Raw genomic sequence first — 15,134 nt, forward strand, 5'->3', positions numbered from 1 at the left:
AGGCATTGTTTTTAGATTGGTTAAGTTCTATTAATAATAACAGAGTTTTGAGCTGGGAGCTGTGTGCATTTGACTCTATCACTTTTCAAACCTCAGGTTTTCCACATGCAAAATGATGGAATTGGATGAGGTGATCTCCTTGGTCCATTTTAAGTCTTCCTCTCTGTGAGTTTATATTTCTCTGAGTTAATTAGGCTCATGATGTTCTAAATTTAACAATAATAATAATAAATGTTGAGGGAAATGAGCAAAATTCAGACAGATTGAATGAAGACTGCTTGACTTGAGCAGTTACCTTTGTTCCAATGACACATAGCTTTGGCCAAGTCAACTAGCTTACATCACATAAACAAACATATTAAATGATGTTTCCTGCTGATTTTAAATAATTGTTCCAATTCAGAAATAGTGTTAGTTTTGTTTAGTCAAGGAATTGTCATATTTCAACATCAGGGTAGTTGGGGTTTGCCTCACCTTGGGTGGGTTTCTTTGTGTTAGGAACATTCCTATTTCACTCTTTTCATTATTTTGAAGTACACCCTAATTTGTGGTTTTTTGGTTTTGTAGTTGTTTTGAAACACAATTTCACTCTGCTGTTCAGGCTAGAGCACCATGGAGTGTGTCAGACTAACTCACAGCAACCTTAAAATCCTGGGTTCAAGTGACCCTTCTGCCTCAGCTTCCCAGGTAGCTGAGACTACAGGCACATGCCAGGACACTTGGCTGATTTTTCTGTTTTTTTTTTTTTATAGAAAAAATAGACCAGTTCTCCAGGTCCATCCATGTTATCAAATGGCAGGATTTCATTCTTTTTTTTTTTTTTTTTTGTGGCTATATAACATTCCTTTGTGCGTCCACCACAATTTCTGTATCCATTCATCTGTTGATGAATACTTAGGTTGATTTCCTATCTTGACTATTGTGAACAGTGCTACAATAGACATGGGAGTGCAGCTATCTCTTCAATATACTGATTTCTTCTCCTTTGGACATAGATCCAGTTTAGGGATTGCTAAGTCATATGGTAGTTCTATTTTTAGTTTTCTGATAAACCAGTATATTGTTCTCCATAGTGGTTGCACTAATTACATTCACAGCAATAGTTCATGAGAAATCCTCTTTGTCTACATCCTTGACAGCATTTAGTTTTGCCTTTATTTTTGATAAAAGCCATTTTCACTGAGGTGAGATGGTATCTCATTGTACTTTTGATTTGCATTTCTCTTATGACTCGTGGCATTGAGCATTTTTTTTTATATACCTATTGGCCATTCATTTGCCTTCTTTTGAGAAATTTCTGTTTAGATCCTTTGTTCACTTTTTAATCTGATTATTGGATTTTTCCCTTTTGAGTTGTTGGAGCTTCTCGTATATTGTAGTTATTAATTCCTTGTCGAATGGGCAGTTTACAAGCATTTTCTCCCATTTGGTGGGTTTCCTCTTCATGTTGTTGATTAGTTTCTTTGCTGTGCAGAAGCTTTTTAGCTCGAAGTGATCCCATTTGTCCAGTTTTGCTTTGGTTGCCGCTTTGTGGGTATTACTCAAGAAGATCTTGCCCAGATAAATGTCCAGAAGCATTTCCCCAATGTTTTTTTTTTAGTAGTTTCATAGTTTCAGGTCTTAAATCTGAATCTAGATTAAAGTCTTAAATCCATTTGATTTTTTGTATATGGTAAAAGATAAGGGTCTAATTTCATTCTACTTGTGAATATTCAGTTTTTCTAACATTGTTTATTGAAGAAGCTGTCCTTTCCCCACTGTATCTTCTTTGCCCCTTTGCAGAGATAAATTCATGATAGATGTATAAATTTATTTCTGGGTTCCCTATTCTCTTCCATTTGATCACAACATTTTAATATGTGGTTGTGACTTCCTGATTAAGAAATGGCTGATTGGCAATACTGACTTAGAAGTGAATTTACCTACTCATTGAAAAAAGAAGTCTTGAGACTTTAATAACTTGATAATTGTCTATCCTACATGTGTCAGAAATGAGTCATCACTCGCCTAGGATATTTCACAATTCACTCTCATGGAGACATGGTACATGACAAAAACACAGGCTCCTGTCCTTTACAACTTTCTTGAATTGTGCTGTAGAGAGAATCTAGCCTCTCAATTGCCATTTTCCACCCTAACTATAAAATGGAAATTGTGGCCCATAAATATACTCTAATTTTTTTAAAAGCAAGTTTACTTTTTTGCTTATAAATGACATTTCTTGTGACTCGCTTTATGTTATGATCAGAATGCTTGAGTGTGAGGGGACGCTTTGGATGAGAGCTGACATTCTATTAGGTTATTAAGTATGAAATGTCTGATTTCCTTAAGTACTAAGTCTGACAGTTGACATCTCTGACATTTTACTTTGACACTTTTTGTTTCATTTTTATTGTGAAGGTACATCCTCATTCTTCCAAAGGCATTATTTCAGCTTGTGATTATCTTTCTTATTGTGAAATCATGGATAAGGGAAAAAAAAAATCTTGTTATTTTTAAGTATCAGTTCTTTTATGGAACCAATGTAGCACAGACAACTGGAAGTCTCAACTGAGAATTTGGGAAGGATGTGGCTGATGGACACACGGTATGTTGATGAAACGTTTGAGAAGTTCTGTTCTGATGATATTAATTTTGAAAATGAGACATGAGTGAACTGAAACCAAGGTGAATAATGATGAACTGAAAGCTGTAGTGGAAGCAAATCCATTTCAACATACATGTGAATTAGCAGCAAGGTTTGACATTGCTATTCCAACAGTATTGGACTATTTGAAGCAAATTGGCCAGGTAAAGGAGTTGGATAGATGGGTTCCACGTGAGTTAAATGAGCTTCAGAAGAGATATTATATTAAAGCTTGCTTTTCTTTGCTGTCATGACATAAAGACTAACCATTTGTACACAGTATTGCTACCAGTGATGAAAAATGGATTTTTTTTCTTGCTTATGGTACTGCAGATATATTTCTCACTCATGAGCCTGAGGGTCAACTGGGTGGTATTGTTTTAAGTGGTGGGATGTGTATTGGCATAAATACCTGATCTAACCTGGTCTCAGGTTGTTTTTTTTTTTTTTAATTTTGGATTAATATGAAGGTATATAAAATTAGATTATATTGTTTGCATTTGTAAGATAAAATCCGAGTTGCTGTTAGTGTGCCATAAAGCCCCATATTGTGCCCTAATGGGAAATTGACAATCCCTTCCCCTCACCACACCTTCTTGGATTTAAATGTATTTTTCTCTTATGTGGGCCTATAGTTGTTGATCACTTTTTTTTTTTTAGACAGAGTCTCACTCTGTAGGCCTGGCATCATCATAGCTCACAGCAACCTGAAACTCATGGGCTCAAGAGGATCTCTTGAGAGACCAAGACTAGAAAAGAGTCATAAGAAGTGAGGAATATCATTGCCTGGACAGAAACTTTGCAGGATCTAGGAAATGAAAGGTTGGGATTTGGGGACTATTTTCTCACTGTTTTTGATGTGCACCAAAGTCATTTAGAAGAGAAAATTGAAGTAGCAGAGTGTAAAATTTTTTAAAGGCTTATTTTTAAAAAATAATAAATGTAAGTGTCAGTTTCTTTTGATTCTAAAGCTTTGGGATATTGAGTCCTCTACTGCTTCTAGCCTTTCATGAGCTCCCCTTCTGCTTTGGAGAAATGTACTACTCACTTGGTATATAACCATATGAACTCCGATATCTGTAAGCTCCCACCGCAAACAATTTCTCCTTTTTCTTATGACTTTTTAGGCATGGCTTAAATAAACAGAGAGCCCTGTACATCGTTTCATGTGAGAAGATAAGTCTGTCCAAGAAAAAGTATGTCCGTCTATGATGGAAACTCAATTTATTATTTTTTCTCACAAATTGAAGGTTTCTGATTTATATTCACGAAAATGTTTTCAATTCACTAAAAACAGAAAATAAAAAATACGACACTAATCTTGCATCACTTCTGTTTTCTGGAAGTGATATATGTTACATGAGTGTATTATTATCTATTGAGGAATAACTCACAAAGGGTTCAAATCCTGAGAGGATGACTTGATGACGTACACGTATACATCGGACCTCTATAATTACCACCCAAAGCAAGGCACACAAGATTTTCAGCCTTTCTCCCTGATCCCCTACCCCCATCCCAGAGGTAACTGCTATTCTATCTTTTACCACTATGTATAAATTTGCCTGTTTTTGAATTTTATGTAAGTGTGATTGTACAATATATACTCTTTGGCGTTGGGCTTCTTTTTCGCTTATTGTTTGTTTTTCTTTGCATTTCTCAGTCTCATAATCATATTGATCTTTTTTTAATCTGTTTATTGGCCATGGACTCCACTTTGTGAAGTGTCTGATCAAGTCTTTTCCCCATTACAAAAACTCTGGGTTGTCTTTTTTCAAATTAATTTTTATTTTTTATAAACAAGTATTCTCAATATGAGTCGTTTGTTGGATATTTGTGTTCCAATTTTCCCCCAGTCTATTGCTTGCCTTATCATTTTTTAAATGTTGTCTTTCAAAGAGTAGAAGTTTTAAATTTCATGCAAAGCTATTTATTTATTTTATAGTTAATTTCCTTCCTTTTCCAGTTTAATAAATGTTCACTTATCTCAAAGTGTTGAGATAACCTGTATTTTCTTTGGGTAAGTTTACTTTACTCCTTTCATATTTAAATCTCGGATCCATCTCAAATTAATTTTTGTGTGTGGTGTGAGTTAGAGGTGTGGCTTCCTTTTTCTCCATTGATTGAAAAGACTATCCTGTTCCCCTGGATTGCAGTGGCAGTTTTATTATAAATCAAGCGACGCTATCTGTGTGGATCTGTTTCTTGGCTCTCAATCATGTCTCTTTGGTTTACTTGTCTGTCCTTGAGCTGAAATGTTGCTGTCTTGGCTACTTTTATTTAACAATAAATCTTGAAATCTGTTAGCAAGTTCTGCAGCTTTATTGCTCTTGACCTTCTAGATTTTCTAAACTCTAGTCTAGAGAGTTCAATACAGAGATGTTTGAAATCTTTACTTTTGAAAGAGTTTTAAAGAACTTTTGGGGAATTAATAAGAATTTTTTTTAAAGCAGGAAACTGTTTCTCCAACTGTTTCCAAGATATTTGGTGAGTTAATCATTTCTTAAGGTCTTTGTTTCTACGTTAAACGGTATTCATCAACCTCCTTGGATTGCTATCTGGATACAACACAAATGATTATAAATGTCTTTAATTCAATACTAATGAATTGGTGTCATTTACTTAGAGAGAGAAGTACTTTGGGGATTACGTGCCTTAAGTCCTTCCTAACACAAAGGAAAAACAAAGAGTTTTTCCCAATGTTTCCTGATCCCTAAGTCATTTTTTTCTGCCAAAGCTTGCCTGCCATCTTTCAGTTAAGCATACAAAATTTTAGAAACCATTTTCTTGGTACAAATGTCTCTTATATCTATTCAAGGAAAGGGATGTATGACCTTAAGAATGTTAAATTTCAATAATGGAGGAAAACAGTTTATAAGAACTGTTCCTTTGTGATATAGAGGCATGCTTAATTAACTAGAACTTCATTTAAAATTGTAGTATAAATCCTTTAAAAATTAATCTAAGTCCCCCTGAATTATGTCTGTCTGGATTGTGTAGTCCAAAAGATTTTAATTCACCAAGACACGTCTTTATCTGAGGACGGCGTCAGTGTTTGCACACTCTCTGCCTTCTCATTTGCTTCAAGAGAGGAAGATGCCTCAATCCCTTCTGTAACAGCTCGATTTTGGAAGGCAAACATTAACAGCCTACAATTAAAAAGCATTTCAGTTAATGTGAAGCCAAGCAGAAGAGGCACATTGCTGACTTGAATCTCCCCTACTCTGTACACTCTCCCCAAAACATTGTGTTTCCCTTTGTTTTTATTTTATTTTAATTATTCTTCTGAGGCATAGTGGGGATCGACTCTTCATGAAGATGTCTAGCTAAAAAATGGTTGTCAGATCTTGCAGAGGCAGGGACAGAGGAACGGCAGCTCACATTGGCTGCAGATGTGCAGTGTGGTAACTTTGGGAGGCAGTGGTAATTAAAGAGCATATGGTCTCTAATAAATCTGCACAGTAGTGCTAGCTCATATTAATCGACGGATTAAGAATAATATCACATCCTTACAAATAATGCATTAAATCTTGAGTTACGTTTCTTAGGCTTAATAGAGCTCTGCGTAAACTTGGTATTTTTTTTCACTTGATATAGTATATGGAGTGTGAGAAGATTTATGATATAATTTACATACATGCACCCTGATCAAAATGGCTAAGAGGGGCCTGATAAAACACAAACATCTGGAGGTACAGCTGTCACCGCTCTGAAGCTGGAGACTGTCTGACGGGAAGCATGAACACACGACTGTGAGAGGAGCAGGGCTCAGAAGTACTGAGGTTCACAAGAGTTTGAGAGAAATGTGTTATGAGTGCTTACCATTGTGATGGATGGCTTTCGACGAAGAAACTATCCCCTACGCCTGTGCTTACCTTTTTGTTTCATTTTGGATTTGCTGTTTACTTTTACCCTTTTTACAGTGATGACTTTTACTGAAAAAGGCATTGAGTATCAGGGTTGAAAGGAAACAGTTGGCACTTTTGGAGCAGAGAGAGCTGTGCACAAGAAGACAAGTCACGTCACATGTACCCGGGCCTGATGCGGCATTATTAAGTGGAGGTGCTGCTCCCACCGACTTATATGGTCTCAGAGAGTAATATTACTACCCTCCAACCCACTACTAACAGCTAATAATCACATTTATCAATAAAAGTGTCTCTATATACATATAGATATATACCCTAATGTTTTAATGATGGCTATCTCTGTTTACTGGAATTATAGAAGGTTTTATTTTGCTCCTTTAAGTGTCCCTCAATGGCTAAGATAATAATGGTGGTTTGCAGAAAAGAAATGTTGAAAGGACTATTTTTCTTGAAAATGGGAACCTTTGTGAGAATTCTGTTTTCTAAGCCGTCAGTCTTTCTTGAGCCAACCCCAGTAGCTTCTTCCGGTTTCCTTAAGGTCAAAGAAGGACTCTACTTCTTTTCCTTCCTTCTCACTATTACCAAACGAAAATAAAGTGAAGCATAATTACTCTCGTCAGCTCAAACAAGACTTCCTAAGAAGACTAGTGTATAATATTTGAGCCTGGCAAGTATTACAGACCTAAATGAGCAAAACAATCTTTGGGGACCATATGGTAAAGGGTATACATTCATTAGATGAAGAAGTGAGCCCACAGGGAAACTCTAAGGTGAGGCTCTGGAGATTTCTGAAGACTCCTTCCCAGATGAAAAAGGATCAGCTCAAAGTCAGTCAACTTCCTTTCTGATGGACCTGGCTAAAGTTTTGGGAGGAACAGTTTTTACAATTCTTTTGCCCCCAGAAAATTAGTCAAACATGATTTTAATAGTAATAGCTTAATCCCTGTGTCTTGCGCCAGGCCTTTGGAGATGTAGATGAAAAACTTCTGTCAACTAGCATAATCCTCTTTATAGGATCAAAGCATATGGGCCCTCTTAGATAATATAAAATTTATGTATTTTTTTTTTTTTTAGAGACAGAGTCTCACTTTATTGCCCTCGGTAGAGTGCTGTGGCACCACAGCTCACAGCAACCTCCAACTCCTGGGCTTAGGCGATTCTCTTGCCTCAGCCTCCTGAGTAGCTGGGACTATAGGCGCCCACCAGAATGCCTGGCTATTTTTTTTTTCGTTTGTTTGTAGTTTGGCCGGGGCCGGGTTCGAACCCTTCACCCTCAGTATATGGGGCCGGTGCCCTAACCACTGAGCCACAGGTGCCACCCCTACATTTATGTATATAATAAGTGAATGGTCCATTCATTTATTTTCTGGATGCGATGTTGCATTGGGAATACAATGGATAACAAGAGCAAAGTAATTAAGGCAATATTGAGTTTCCCTTGTAGAGCAGGAGAGAGGATGATTATATTGCCATAACCTTTGGAGCTAGACAGTCACCTTAGCTGGTCAGCAACTCATTTTTCACCCAGTGTCATCCTGGTCTGTCCTGGTCGCCTCCTCACCACACCACAGATGCACAGCCAAGCCCCCAGATTTACTGTCCTGCCACTGGCTTAGGAAGCAGCCGCTGAAGCTGTGGTGATGCGGGCAGTCCAGAGATGCCAGGCTTTTACTTCTGTCTATTGGGGACTTTTTTTTATTGTTTTTAGTAAGTAATTTTGTATTTCATACCAGCAGTACTATATCACAGCTTGAAGAAGGGTTAACGACCCCAAAGATTTGATATGAGTCACATGGGGACATAGTCTACCCTCACAGAAACTCAAATGCTGCTGTGGCCAATGATACTAGCACGGAAATGCCAGGGAGGATATTTGAGTTCCTCCTGCACTGAAACGAAGAAAAAGAGAAGGAGAGAGAGACACACAGACAAGCAGACACAGTGTGACAGGTATAGCAGGCAGCACACTCAATTCTCTTCCTGGTACCCAAAGGAGTTCTTTATAAAGACAACAAAAAGGGCTGGCTAACAGAAACCAAGCATGCACTCTGAATCACCTACCCGGACACGGTCACCATGTGTATACACCTGTGTGCACACACAGTTACCACCCATGACACGGAGTAACAGAATTAAGGTGTGGTTCTTATTTTATAGCTATGAATCCCTCTTCACTGTAGTGTGAATACCAGTTTTAGAATGTCTGTGTCTGTTCTTTTGTCTTGTCTGTATCCTCTTCTTCTTAGACCTTTACTCATACTCATGTGTCAGAAACGAATTGCAAAATATCCTAAGTCTCTCTGTGCAGAGCAAACTCTGTAGTCTTAGACAACTTCATTTTTTGCAGTGTTAGACTTTTCTGCTTTTTCTTGCTACTGTATGGATCTATGTGTTAACCTCCATGGGTTGAGATTCTAATTCAATACATGACTTACAAAACTATCTGTTGGATTAGGTTTTATAAAACATCTCTATTGCAGCAAAAAGGTTTTCTTTGTTGGGTTAATGATGCTTTGGTTTTTTGTTAGAACAGAATGAATCTCCGTCTTGGCATATTGTTGCCTGGAAATGTTTGTTTCCATTTCTCAGACATCTTAAACTGTGGCTATTTTAAGTATCAAACTATCAGATGCCATCCCCAATTTTATGAACTATGTTTAAGGCCATGTAATTACTGCTTTGTTATGGTTTTGCTGCACGAATCAAAAACAGTTACCAATATAGCCACACAGCCAGGTGCAAAAATATTTACTTTCTTGTTAGAGATAAGAATAATATCTTTTTAAAAAATACCTCTTTATTTTTACAAATCTATTATTTGAGAAAATTCGATACTCCTAAAATGTTTTATCATTTGATAATTGTTTTCAAAGAAAATTCAGTAAGCAGGAGCAGAATGTTTCCTGAAACGTGCACACATCCATATGGATAGCATACATTCTCACACAGTACACATACACACACACACACAAATCTTCAAAAGTTCTATTCTGACAATGACAGCGGAGAGCCCCAAGGCTAGCGGAATCAATTGTCAACTCTGCAAAGTAGAAAATGAATGAGCAGAATGCTTGTGTACTAGATGATAACATTGTGTGCCCTGCACAGGAAGGGGCAGTCTTAAATATTACACTTCCTGTTACCCACCCCAACAAAACCCCCACAATGATAAATGCAGCAGGACAAATACTCAGTGGAGTAAGGTCCATATTAAAGTTAGGAAATATGATACATTTATTTCTCAAATTTGAGAAACCAAGCTAACAGGCTGTAACTTTTTTAAAGCTTTTAGCTTCAGCTATAGACTAGGGAGCTGATGCTGCCATGTTAGAGCATAAGATAAAAATCAGAAGAAATAAGTCTACAGAATGAATGAAATCACAGAGATTTCTCCATGGCACCAGATGGCCCTTGAAGAAGAAAGGAAGAAAGAATATCAGGCATGTGTCTTGACTGATTTCCAGATCCAGGACTCTTGAGGCCTGCTATAGTTGTTACTTTCAAAATGGAGTTGTTTCATAGGCTCAATTTTTTTGCATATGAAGAAATAGGTAGAAGCTAGAAAGAGTCTGAGAAATCCTTCAGCCCAACACTTGATTTTATAGATTGGTAAACAGAAATTTATTAAATCCCTAAACAAGCCTGTTCAAGATCTCATAGTGACATAATCAGTTCGTGTTGCTGAATACATTAATATTTGTTCCTCTTTATTGTTGAGTAGAATGCCATAGTATGTACAAGTATAATTTGTTTCTCCAGTGATTTTACTGTTTACATCCCCACCAGCAGTATTGAGAAGCCCAGCTGCTCCACATCCTCACCAGGACTTGGTACTGCTAGACTTTGTGTGTGTGTGTGTGTGTGTGTGTGTGTGTGTGTGCAGTTTTTTTTGGCTGGGGCTGAGTTTGAACCTGCCACCTCCAGCTTATGGGGCTGGTGCCCTATTCCTTGAGCCATAGGCACTCCCCATGGACTTTTTAACTTTAGCCACTCTCGTGAGTATGTAGAACATCTCAGGCATCAGTATTTTTCATCAGTATTAACTCAAATATCAGTATTTAAAAAATATTCTCACGTGATTCTAGCATCAACTATGGATGAAAATGACTGTCCTTTTATGCCCTTTCATGCCAGCTGTCAAGATCTGAATTTTACCCTTTCATTTTTCAGCCCCCAACTTAAATCTCAGCTTCTCCAGGAAACTTTTCTCAGGAAAGTTGGGAGTAGTTTCTTCTTTCCTGAAACTATGCACCCTATTACTCAGCCCTTGTTACTTTATATATAGTTACCATACCTATTATAATGTCCCTAATGACTTTGAAATCAAAGACTTCATTTTTGTACCTTATCTTTGTAGGCCCTAGTGAATATCTGTTGAATGAGTTATGAATATTTGCCACGTTTGCTACACATTTAATGTAACAGAATGACAACATTAAGATGACAGACTCTGGAGCCAGACATTCTGTGTTTCAATAGAGGCTCTGTGCCTTCTTACCGCTATGACCTTAGGCAAGAAAATTATTCTCTTGACACCTCATTTCTAAATATGAAACTACAAATAGTGAAATAGCCTATTTCAAAGGGTTACTCCAATAATGCATAGTCATGTAACATTTGGAATGGCACTCAGCACATGGTAAGCAATACAGAAGTATTAACTATTTTTAGAATCTGTGTATGTGTTTCCGCCCCAGGGTGTATGGGAGGGTTTGGAGCAAGGGTTGAGAAGGCAAAGAGATACTAGAAAGAGAGGCGAGTATGAGGAAAAAGAGAGAGACCATGATTCTTTCCCAAATATTAGCTTCAGAAAAAATGAAAGTAAAATCCTTTTAACACTTGTCTGTCCAGCTCTTTGGACTCCCGGTCAGCTCAGTACTCACCTTCCTCATCTGCCTTGGGGTCAAGCACCATGATGTTCAGTTGGTGTCCGGGTCTGGACATTCTTCCCCCTTAATCTGGCTGTTGTTACTCACTATTTCATCGACAGCCAGTTCTGATCCTGTAGATCTAGTTTTCAATTAAGTTTCTCTGCCAAAATCAGGGGCAAATGACTGGCCGCTTTCTGCCTACTGTAGGTATCTGGGTTTTCTTGTGGGTAGAGGCTTTTTTTTTCTGTGACCCAGTTAATATTTTCCACTTGGTACTGAAGAACAGTTTGCTGATAATGGTTCAATCATCAAGATATATCTTTGTGTTCAGTATTTTTAGAGTTGCTTCCAGGCAGAGACTCCTTTTGTTATGGAAAGAGGAAGCCCGGTCAATACAAAAAATCAGAGTGACCGAAATTTCTTGGGTTATTACGATGTATTAACATTATGCTAAGCATAGTGCATTATTACACCAAATCCTCATTATATTTCAAAGGCGAAATGATTGCATTCCTCAACTTCTGAATAAAGAAACTGAGACTCAGAGAGGCTAACTCTTGTCCATGTCAGAGTGCCAGGAAGATCCTAAACTGTATTCATTGGTTCATTCATTCATTCTGTCTTTATCATACTGGTACCTAGATTTCCTAGTTTTAATTCTAACAGAAATAACACATTGTTTTTAAAAATACCGTAAGTATAAACCACCTAAAGGTATTGCACTCCTCTTCCCCCAAACCATCTCTCTTTTTTTTTTTTTTAAATATGAGTCCTTTATCTGAAGCCCATTTGTCCAGAAGTAAAGGTAGAATATTAATACAAAGAAGTCAAATTAAGAAAATGAATTGATGTACCCCTTACCCTGCTCAGTGGTGTCTCTCAACACAGTTTACCATGCCAGGGCATTGGCTTCCGATGTGGCACTGGGTTGAGAAAAACTGGCATGTTCAGCTTCAGAGAGATGTGCTAGAGACTGGTTAAGATTTAAACTCCAAACTCCTAAACAAATTTTATGTTCCTGATCTTAGTCTAGCATTCCCAGAAGTGATCTTTTTGGGTGGGCATCCTAGAGGATTTTTCTGCTTTTCGTGAGTCCCCAAACATGTTGGGGTGGATGCATACTGACCATCCTCCCTCTGCCAACTGGTCAGACATTAATGCTTAAAAGTACTTCAAGCAGTACTCAGTGGCTCAGTGAGTAGGGCTCCGGTCCCATACGCCGAGGGTGGCAGGTTCAAACCCAGCCCCGGCCAAACTGCAACAAAAAAATAGCCGGGCGTTGTGGCGGGCGCCTGTAGTCCCAGCTGCGCGGGAGGCTGAGGCAAGAGAATCGCGTAAGCTCAAGAGTTAGAGGTTGCTGTGAGCTGTGTGACGCCACGGCACTCTACCCAAGGGTGGTACACTGACACTCTGTCTCTACAAAAAAAAAAAAAAGTACTTCACTGTCTTTAACAGCAATCAGTGGTATTTTTGCCAGAAATGTGGTCAGGCTCGCTTCTCAGGAATTTAACTAGAGTTTTTAAATTTGTTTCCCCTCTGTCCAAATGACAGGGTATCTTTTCTTCCATGATAGAGAAGAAAGTCATGTTTGTGTATTCCAGGGTATCCCTTTTCAAAAGAACCGATTGGGATGAATTCTAATTGAAATAAATAAAATATTTCATTGGATCCTAGAAACAACAGTCTGCTTATGCTCAGATTGTGCTCACACTGTGGGAGGAAAGAGCCACTGGGATTGTTTGTAGTTTCACTGTTGCTGTTGGGGCTCGGGGAAGAGCGCAGCTTTGAGCAAGGAGATGTCTTTCTTCCAATGTTGTATCTCGGGGGCTGGGCAAGGTGGTGGGGATTTCTTTCTTCAAACACTGAATATTTTGCAGCCACTCTATGGTGCAGAATCCTACCAGATGTTCCCAGGGCCCTTCTGGCCGGCCTGGCCCCTGTAGGGCACAGAGGGCTTGCTGTTCTTGTTGCTCCAGGAGGTCTGGCTTGGAGCACTCTGCAGGATTAGAATACGGTGCTAAAGAGGCCTGGGCCACTGGCTTGACCAGACCCAGGTGTGAGCCAGTCACCCTTGCACAGAGAAAGGCTTTGTCCTCTGGCTTTGTGCCTAGCTCCCACCAGCTATTCTAAAAATGGGTGAGCGTATACTTATGAATGTGGGATTCATTTTCACTATAGGGAAATCAAAGAACAGGACTTCATGAACCCAAGTTTATAGCAACATCTTTATAGCTGTGGACCAGTGGGTGGTAGTTCTTAGGAGGCAGGCACCCACATACAAACATGAAGTTGTATAGAAGCATCTGCTATGTACACACATCCCTAGAGGCACAGTTATCACACCCAAGATATCCAGAAGGAAAACAGGAATTTAGCTAAACATGCACTGACCAAGTGCCCACTATAGCTGGCCACTCTCCAGGGTGCTGTGTGGACACTCAGCCAGTTTGTATTGTCAGAAAACTTAATGTCAGCAGTAAGCAGAGTAAAATAAGTACGCAGATAACTACACACAAGCAACTATAAGGTGAATTATGAAGAGTACAACCAACAAGATTCTGGGAGGGAGAAATCATAATTACAGAGTAATTGCAGATCATCAAGCTACCTAATAGGTATGTATTCCCCCCTATTTTTCTTCCTAACAAATCTTTGATTTTAGTTTGTATCCGCCCCTCAATTGTGGGCTCCAGGGGAGATGACCTCATACCTAGCTTCAGAGAATTCAAGTTGATTGGTCTAAGCCAATCCTGGGAATCTCATTCCTTCCTGTGCGTAATTTTGGAAGCGGATGCATTCCCCACTAGCCAATGATTGATAGGAGAGACTTCTAGAAAAGGTTCACTCCCCCTGGATTCCTTTTCCCTTGGCATGTTCCCACTGCTGAATGTGACGCCTGGTGCTGTTGCAGTCATCCTGCAACAGCCTGGGAGAAAAGCCCATGGTCCTGTGGAGGAGCGCAGAGGATGAGGACTTCACCAAGTTTTCTGTTACTTGAAGGTGAATTTTACATAAGTTTCACTCACCTGGGGGAGGAGGGATGTGAGAACAATGTTATAAAAAATTAACATTCAAGGAAGAGTATAATTTTGATAATTGGAGTACAGAGAGTAAAGTATTTTAGGTGATGGGATAGTGATAGTGGTGTGGAGGTAATTTAGGCTAAGAAAAAATAAAAAAGAAAGGCACAGAGATTTTAAAGTTTAAAGAATGGTCATTCAGAAAGGAATTTGCCATTTTTATAAGTTTGCTTCATTCTATAAGAGATATAGACCATTTGTGGAGACGTATTGTTAAAGATAGTTATAAAAAGGAAAACATTAATAATTATATACATGGGTGATTAAATATGCAAATTATAATAAAATGTCAACACAGAAGATCGAATAGAAAGGAAAATAAGGAGCTTCTAAAATCCTACACATTCACTAGATTGGAATATGACTTTTAAATTTCTGTGACCCAAATGATAAGGAAACCTAGTTAATTGCATAGTTCTCATTGTACATTTGAAGAAAACATGCCAGATGTTCAAGATATTTATGTGAATATTTATATGGGGAACTATGAAAGATGTAAAGGACAATGTCCCCATCAAATCCTATGTAACGAATTCATCATTGGTTCCAGCACTTTTTTCAACTATGGGTGCTGAGCCAAGTTTCTATTTTTATATTTTTGAAGACAGCTGTTTTTTTTTTTAAGCCGAGACTCTTCTTACCTTGCTGAAGACTGGCTCTTTGAGGAGAGTTGGTTTGCACTATTAAA

General features: G+C 38.4%; 1 pseudogene; it reads right to left on the reverse strand.

The window, feature by feature from the left end:
* Positions 1 to 8,573, reverse strand: part of LOC128590047 (importin subunit alpha-1-like) — a 62,463-nt pseudogene extending 53,890 nt beyond the window's left edge.
* Between the last annotated feature and the right edge of the window lie 6,561 nt (positions 8,574 to 15,134).

This window comes from Nycticebus coucang, chromosome 1 (genome assembly GCF_027406575.1).
Source record: "Nycticebus coucang isolate mNycCou1 chromosome 1, mNycCou1.pri, whole genome shotgun sequence".
NCBI classification, from domain to species: domain Eukaryota; kingdom Metazoa; phylum Chordata; class Mammalia; order Primates; family Lorisidae; genus Nycticebus; species Nycticebus coucang.